This window comes from Salvelinus fontinalis, chromosome 12, assembly GCF_029448725.1.
Source record: "Salvelinus fontinalis isolate EN_2023a chromosome 12, ASM2944872v1, whole genome shotgun sequence".
NCBI classification, from domain to species: Eukaryota; Metazoa; Chordata; class Actinopteri; order Salmoniformes; family Salmonidae; genus Salvelinus; species Salvelinus fontinalis.
Window position 1 is genome coordinate 3,487,282 of NC_074676.1, and position 7,709 is coordinate 3,494,990.

General features: G+C 46.5%; 1 pseudogene; it reads right to left on the reverse strand.

Moving 5' to 3' along the window:
* Positions 1-3,699: 3,699 nt before the first annotated feature.
* Positions 3,700-7,076, reverse strand: LOC129867672 (FYVE, RhoGEF and PH domain-containing protein 6-like; annotated as a pseudogene).
* Positions 7,077-7,709: the final 633 nt, after the last annotated feature.

Genomic DNA, 7,709 nt, shown 5'->3' on the forward strand with positions numbered 1-7,709 from the left:
GTCTTGAGATGTTGCTTCAAAATATCCACATCATTTTCCTTCCTCATGAAGCCATCTATTTTGTGTAGTGCACCAGTCCCTCCTGCAGCAAAGCACCCCCACAGCATGATGCTGTCACCCCCTGGCTTCACGGTTGGGATGGTGTTCTTCAGCTTGCAAGCATCCCCCTTTTTCCTCCAAACATAACGATGGTCATTATGGCCAAACAGTTCTATTTTTGTTTCATCGGACCAGAGGACATTTCTCCAAGAAGTACAATCTTTGTCCCCATGTTCAGTTGCAAACTGTAGTCTGGCTTTTTTTATGGCAGTTTTGGAGCAGCGGCTTCTTCCTTGCTGAGCGGCCTTTCAGGTTATGTCGATATAAGACTCGTTTTACTGTGGATATAGAAACTTTTGTACCTGTTTCCTCCAGCATCTTCACAAGGTCCTTTGCTGTTGTTCTGGAATTGATTTGCACTTTTCGCACCAAAGTATGTTCATCTCTAGGAGACAGAACGCGTCTCCTTCCTGAGTGGTATGACGGCTGCATGGTTCCATGGTGTTTATACTTGTGTACTATTGTTTGTACAGATGAACGTGGTACCTTCAGGCGTTTGGAAATTGCTCCCAAGGATGAACCAGACTTGTGGAGGTCTACACTTTTTTTTCTGAGGTCTTGGCTGATTTCTGTTGATTTTCTCATGATGTCAAGCAAAGAGGCACTGAGTTTGAAGGTAGGCCTTGAAATGCATCCACAGGTACACCTTCAATTGACTCAAATTATGTCAATTAGCCTATCAGAAGCTTCTAAAGCCATGACATCATATTCTGGAATTTTCCAAGCTGTTTAAAGGCATGCTTAGATACTTAGTGTATGTAAACTTCTGGCCCACTGGAATTGTGATACAGTGAATTATAAGTGAAATAATCTGTCTGTAAACAATTGTTGGAAAAAATACTTGTGTAATGCACAAAGTGGATGTCCTAACCGACTTGCCAAAACTATAATTTGTTAACAAGATATTTGTGGAGTGGTTGAAAAACTAGTTTTAATGACTCCAACCTAAGTGTATGTAAATTTCCGACTTCAACTGTTAATGGGTTTGTAGAGATTGGTGTGAATGAACTTGACTGGAATGAGAGGTTCGTCGAGCAGGTGTCCACCTACTATTGGCCATGTAGTGTACATTTCCCCAAGGTAAGAGTAAGGAGTTGGGCTATTCACTCTGTCCACAAGGGGGCACCCCTCCCCCATAGGTGGCTCATTACCAATTCCTGCCAGCAGCTCACTAGTCCCTATGAGGTGCTTAGTGATACAGTTTATGGGTTCTATAAGCAATTTGTTTTATTGCTGGGAATTAGATTCAATTACAAACCTTGTTTGAAAGCTCTGTCCCTTTTCCAACTGTGTTACATGGTCCTGTGGCACCGGTACCTATGACTGGTGGGCATGATAACCTTCATGATAGCGTTTTTTCCCTGAGTCTATTGTAAAATGTGTGCGGTACAGTGCTGGGTGCCGGGACGCATCTTACTGCCTAAACCAAGTGAGGCTCGATGTGACAAAAGTACCCCCAAGTGACACTGCCAGTTGGGGTATGTCAATGATTCCTGGAGCCCCCGAACCCAGAGTGGCAGGCTTCAGGCAAACCTTTGGCGCATAAACAGTCGTAAATCCAAAGTTACAGTGTTCATGGGTGTCAAAAGTTTTGCGTCTCCCACATGTGAATTCGAATCATACTACACAGGCTCTGACGCTCGTTGGATGTGGCAGGGCTTGCAAACCATTACAGACTACAAAGGGAAGGACAGCCAAGAGCTGCCCAGTGACACAAGCCTACCAGACGAGCTAAATTACTTCTATGCTCGCTTTGAGGCAAATAACACTGAAACATGCATGAGAGCACCAGCTGTTCCGGAAGACTGTGTGATCACGCTCACCGCATCCGATGTAAGTAAGACTTTTAAACAGGTCAACATTCACAAGGCCACAGGGCAAGACAGATTACCAGGAAGTGTACTACGAGCATGCTTCTACCCCCAAGCCATAAGACTCCTGAACATCTAGTCCAATGGCTACCCAGACTATTTGCAGTGCCCCCCCTCTCACCCCATCTTTACACCACTGCTACTCTCTGTTGTCATCTATGCATAGTCACTTAAATAACTCTACCTACATATACATAGAGTGGATTCTATGTCGGCTCCAGGACGGCTGGTACAGACGGTAAATCCTGGTCCCTGAGACCTATGTGTCCTCAGCAAGCACCTAAGAGTCTATGAATTCAGAATGCATCACAAGCCGCCAACTGTTACAGTTGACGGGCTGCGGGCAAGCAGTGTTACACGCATACATGCTTGTTTCCCATACTCAGTCTCTAGGCTTCATAGGAAACCAGAAAAACTTGCTGTCTGACTCTCAGCGCATTCCGTTTCTGGGTCTCGAGTTCGACTCACTCTGGCTCTGATTAACCACATTTCAGCTGGGTCATGCAGTGTGTTTAGCACAGTGCTTAAGCCTACTGGGGATGATGACTTCTGTGGTAGAAGCCATTCCCCTGGGGCCATTGTTGTTGCGGCCTTTCCAGCGCTGAGTGCAAGTCGCTCACATAAACGCATTTCACAGCCTAAACCGGTTGCTTTGGGTGTCCCCATCGGGCCTACAGGTTCTGGCCCAGTGGTGGGACCCACTGTTATAGTCAGGGGGCTCCCATGAGTTGAGTTGTAACATGCAGGATGATCACGACAGACACATCCCCCTAAGGGTATCAGGTGCTTCCTTTCACCTTTGTCTCGCCAACTTGTGCTGCTTGTCCAGCAATATTTATGGTGGTGGTGGCATACAGTGAGGGACTCTCCCCCTACTAACCTTGGTGCTCCCCACTGCTGTGGAGTAGTGTGTACATTCTCGCGCTTCGGGCGACACATGGGCAGGTTTGGCACGCAAAGCCGGAGATTTGGTTCCTATGAGCCTGGCCCCTGAGAGGGCCAATCTGATGGCTTGAGGGTTACCTTTTAAAGTTATTTATTCTATTGAGGGGTGTTTGAGCTCTAATGCCAAATATAAAGAGCTGGTTCCTTTTCAGTCCTCTGTGAAGGACATTCCTATGTTATGTTCCTACGGGGGGGGGGGGGGGGGGGGGGGGGGGGGGATGAAGTTATGCAGCATGCTAACTCTACCCTAATCCTAGGCCCTTTACTCCAACCAGCTATAATATGACAAAAACACCACCTAGCCAAGCAGAAGGCTTAGCAGAACTATTGTTGTTAGGTATTGGTTTAGAACTGGACCATGGTGAGTGGCTACCTCAAGTAGTCTCCTTCTCTGTGCATTCTGAGGCCATGCCCTGTTTACAGTAGAGATTCTCTGGTACGGCTGTATTTGTGAGAGGCTCAATGTGTGTTAGATGCATGTGATTGTTTCACTCTGAAACAAAGAGGCCTGACTAACACACGAAGCTGTTGGTTCAAGGCACAGAACACTGAAGTGTTTTTTTATTTAACCTTTATTTAACTAGGCAAGTCAGTTAAGAACAAATTCTTATTTACAATGATGGCCTACCAAAAGGCAAACGGCCTCCTGCGGGGACGGGGGCAGGGATTAAAAAATAAATTAAAAAGGTAAATATAGGACAAAACACACATCACGACAAGAAAGACAACAACACTACATAAAGAGAGTGTTGAACAACAACACATCACGCAAAGCAGCCACAGGGATGTGTGTGCTTTGGGGACCTTTAACAGAGTGTGACTGACAGAACAGGTGATGTATGTGGAGGATGAGGGCTGCAGTAGATATCTCAGATCGGGGGGAGTGAGGCTTAAGAGGGTTTTATAAATAAGTATCAACCAATGGGTCTTGCGACAGGTATACAGAGATGACCAGTTTACAGAGGAGTATAGAGTGCAGTGATGTGTCCTATAAGGAGGATTGGTGGCAAATCTGATGGCCGAATGGTAAAGAACATCTAGCTGCTCGAGAGCACCCTTACCTGCCGATCTATAAATTATGTCTCCGTAATCTAGCATGGGTAGGATGGTCATCTGAATCAGGGTTAGTTTGGCAGCTGGGGTGAAAGAGGAGCAATTACGATAGAGGAAACCAAGTCTAGATGTAACTTTAACCTGCAGCTTTGATGTGTGCTGAGAGAAGGACACTGTACCGTCTTGCCATACTCCCAAGTACTTGTATGAGGTGACTACCTCGAGCTCTAAACCCTCAGAGGTAGTAATCACACCTGTGGGGAGAGGGGCATTCTTCTTACCAAACCATGGTAGCCTAGTGGTTAGAGTATTGGGCCAGTAACCGAAAGGTTGCTAGATCGAATCCTCGAGCTGACAAGGTAAAAATCTGTCATTCTGCCCCTGAACAAGGTAACCCACTGTTCCCAAAACAGTGAAGTGGAAAATGGATTTAAAAGGGAACTCCATCTGCTAGTGATTTGCTGAATGTGCAATCTTAAAGGAAGGCTGTGATTGGTTAATGACCTATATTGTCAATCTCTATGTATGAAATGGGTCATATTTTCAAAAGTACTAGAGAGCCCACTCTGGAAATGCGATGTGCAATATGTTTAAAAACGAACAAAATCAAAAAGGATAGTTTTGAGATAATCAGAATAATATTTTTGCCAAAATAATCTGAGATACCAGAAATATTTCCCGTCCACACTTGCGTGGAATAGCTCAAATAGAGTTAGTCACATTGTGCTGCTGTGGGTTTGAATCAGACCCACTGCCTTTGTGACACTTTCACTCTCCATCTGTCTTTCCCACTACAGTATCTCTCCACTCTCCAATGAAATACACAAACATGTTTAATCCTTTAAATAACAAGAAGAAAATGTATGGCTCCCTTTACCTAATTAAAAAAAATATATAATAACAAAAAGAGCAAGAATACCTCTCACTATGCTTCCGCTGTTGATGTTCAGTGTGTTTCTCCAGGGGATGGTACGGCTCGTGTTCCTCGTAAATATATTATCATAATACAGGTGGTTGTGCCAGTCCGACTGGTCCGGAGGTGTACCCACCGGCCCCCCACTCCCCAGTGCCAGAGGCAGGATGACATACTCCGGTATCTCCTCGTAATACCACACATTCTCATACTCCATCTCCGGAGCCTGTGCCGCTCCGAGGTGACGGAACTCATCCACGCTCTGCTCCACCCCCACCTCAATCACCCCAAGCTGGGGACAGCGTGCCCCCGACATACCCAGGCGATCTTGAAAATTGATATCTTGGCCGCCACCATTCACACACTGCTCAGCCTCTGAGTCAGCTGCAGTGCAGTCTAAAGACTGGCCTCCCTTGGCTAGCAGCTTGGGCAGCGTCTTGACAGAGAGCTTCAGCTCCAGGAGCCTCCGGAAGGAATTAAGTTTCTGTCCGTCGGAGCGGGTGAAGTCGGCAGAGGAGAAGGACTTGGTTCTCCGGTTCCCCAGGGTGGAGCGAAGCGTCTTGGACAGCATCAGTGTTTCACCGATGCTGTTCTTACTGGAGATAGGTGATACCAGCATCTGAAGGATGCCCCTTCCTGGTCGCTCCCCTGGGGTTGCAGCTAGCGCTCTCATAGCTTTCATATTTAGAGCCCTGCCATCTTGACTGCCCTTAGCGAGTACACGTCCATCCTCATCACTATCTGAGGTCTTTCCTTTCTCCCCTTTTCCCTCTTCTGACAGTTCCTTCTTCAGTACCAATGCTGCCGGGGAGCTGTGTCCCTGTGGTTTCTTGGGGACAACGGCCATCTTGCTGGTTGCCACGGTGAAAGGCGAGTGGCAGTTAGAGTTGAGCTCCAGCTGGTTGGGCAGACTGGTCGAGAAAGGATGACAAGTAATCTCACCATGGATCACCTCCTTGTCTACTGAACACTCCTTTTCATAGACACAGTCATCCACCCATCCCTTATTCTCCTCCTCTACATCCTGAGGGAGGTGTGGATGGGAGGAGGTGGCAGAGGTCTGTGCTGCTTTCTCAGGTTCAGACAGAAAGGCTTTCTTTCTGGAAGGGGGTGGAGGGCAGGGTGTACTGGACGATGGAAGACTCTCACAGCTTTCACTGGTATTGGCAGGAATGTTGTGTGCATGAGCAGCAGGTGCGTTGACAGAGAGATGGGCTGCTCTTCCTCTCCAGTGACACCTTCACCTTTCTGACCGTTGTTATCCTCCCCTCCCCTCCTCTGGGTCTTCCTGTCTAACCAGGGCAGACTTCCTGGGTTTCCGTGGTACAGGGAGGGGGAGAGGCTTCCTATGGACAGCTGGGTTTTGATTGGGCTGGCCAGTGTCTCTACCAATAGAACAAGAGGAGGGGATGGTGTCACCACCAGCATTGGCTTCATTGCTCTATGTGCTCTCCTGAGGAAGAGGGCACTATGTCAGGGTGTGATGACGTCACAATGTCTGATTTGACGTTCTGATTTGTGTTTAAGAGGTGGTTATTCGCGGACAGCAACACAGCCTGTGCACAAACATCTGGTAAAGTGTTGTTTACGGCTTGGCTCTCGTTGTTGTCTCCTTTGTTCTCTCGAGATCGAGATTTGGGAACAAGCTTTATTCTGGATTCCTCCATTTTGCTATTGTTATGCAACGTTTTCAAGTCTTTGTCAGTTTTGTCAATCTCTACATCCGGTGTGTTACCGTTCCCCACACACAGACAGTTCTTCTGGCTACACTGACAAATTGGAATAATATAATCACAATCTGGTTTCTTGTTCTCTTGATGCCGTATTCCATTTCTGCAGTTCAGAAGACCTATACTGCTGGACATTTCCGATGGTCTCTGACCATCGTTCACTGTGGTCTGATTGTGACTTACAGTCTTTGATGAGAGCGGTTTGGACTCCAACGCTGTGGCGAGGCATGGTTTGGGGAAGCATGGTGGTTTGGGGGCTACAGCTGGTTTAACCCTCTTTGGTGTACCGAGGGGAGCCTGGGAGAGGCCATCTCGTTTGGGAGCCGAGGATGGAGAGGGCCCTGGCTCCTGGGGCTGAGTGATCTTTGGTTTGGCGGCCACCGGTGGCTTCTGCATGGCTGGAGAAGGGAGAGAGAGAACAGGCATTAAAAACATAGGAAAAGTGACACCATCACCCTCATACATGTCAAGCAGTCCTAACTGAAAGTAAAAGTTAGAACTCTAAAGATTACATTTATATTGATCATTCTAGTATAAGAAAATCCTCGTACTCTAGAATACAAATTACATTTAAATGTTCTGTAAAAGCTAACAGATGCTGGGCTAACAAGGAGAAAGGGGTGTGTGTGCGTGCCTCCACTCAGAGGGTTGACATGTGGGTAAATCCATTTGAATTCAATTACTTTTTGAGAGGATCCCTTTTGATTTAAAACAAAACATTTCATACATTTGGCCGTGAAAGAAGTGTTCAAAAAGTGACTTTTTGGACCTGAATGCCAAAACACTCTGGAGATAAAGGTGCTCAAAGTGAACCCATTTTGCATACCCAACCATACCATGAGACATCCACGTCTTCAACACTGGAAAATATAAACGATTGACTTTGCTTACAGTGTTTGTAAATTGTCATTTTTCATCCTCTAACATCAATTATCTAAAAGCATACTCCATGTTTTTATATGTTGCAGCTTAGACCCTGTTTTACATCTTCTGGGGTTTTCGTGTTGTCCCTGCCACCGGTTGAGACACAACATGCTCTTGACTACAGGGTGGGTGTCATTTCAATCATAGAAATATAATTCATAGAATGAACCCATC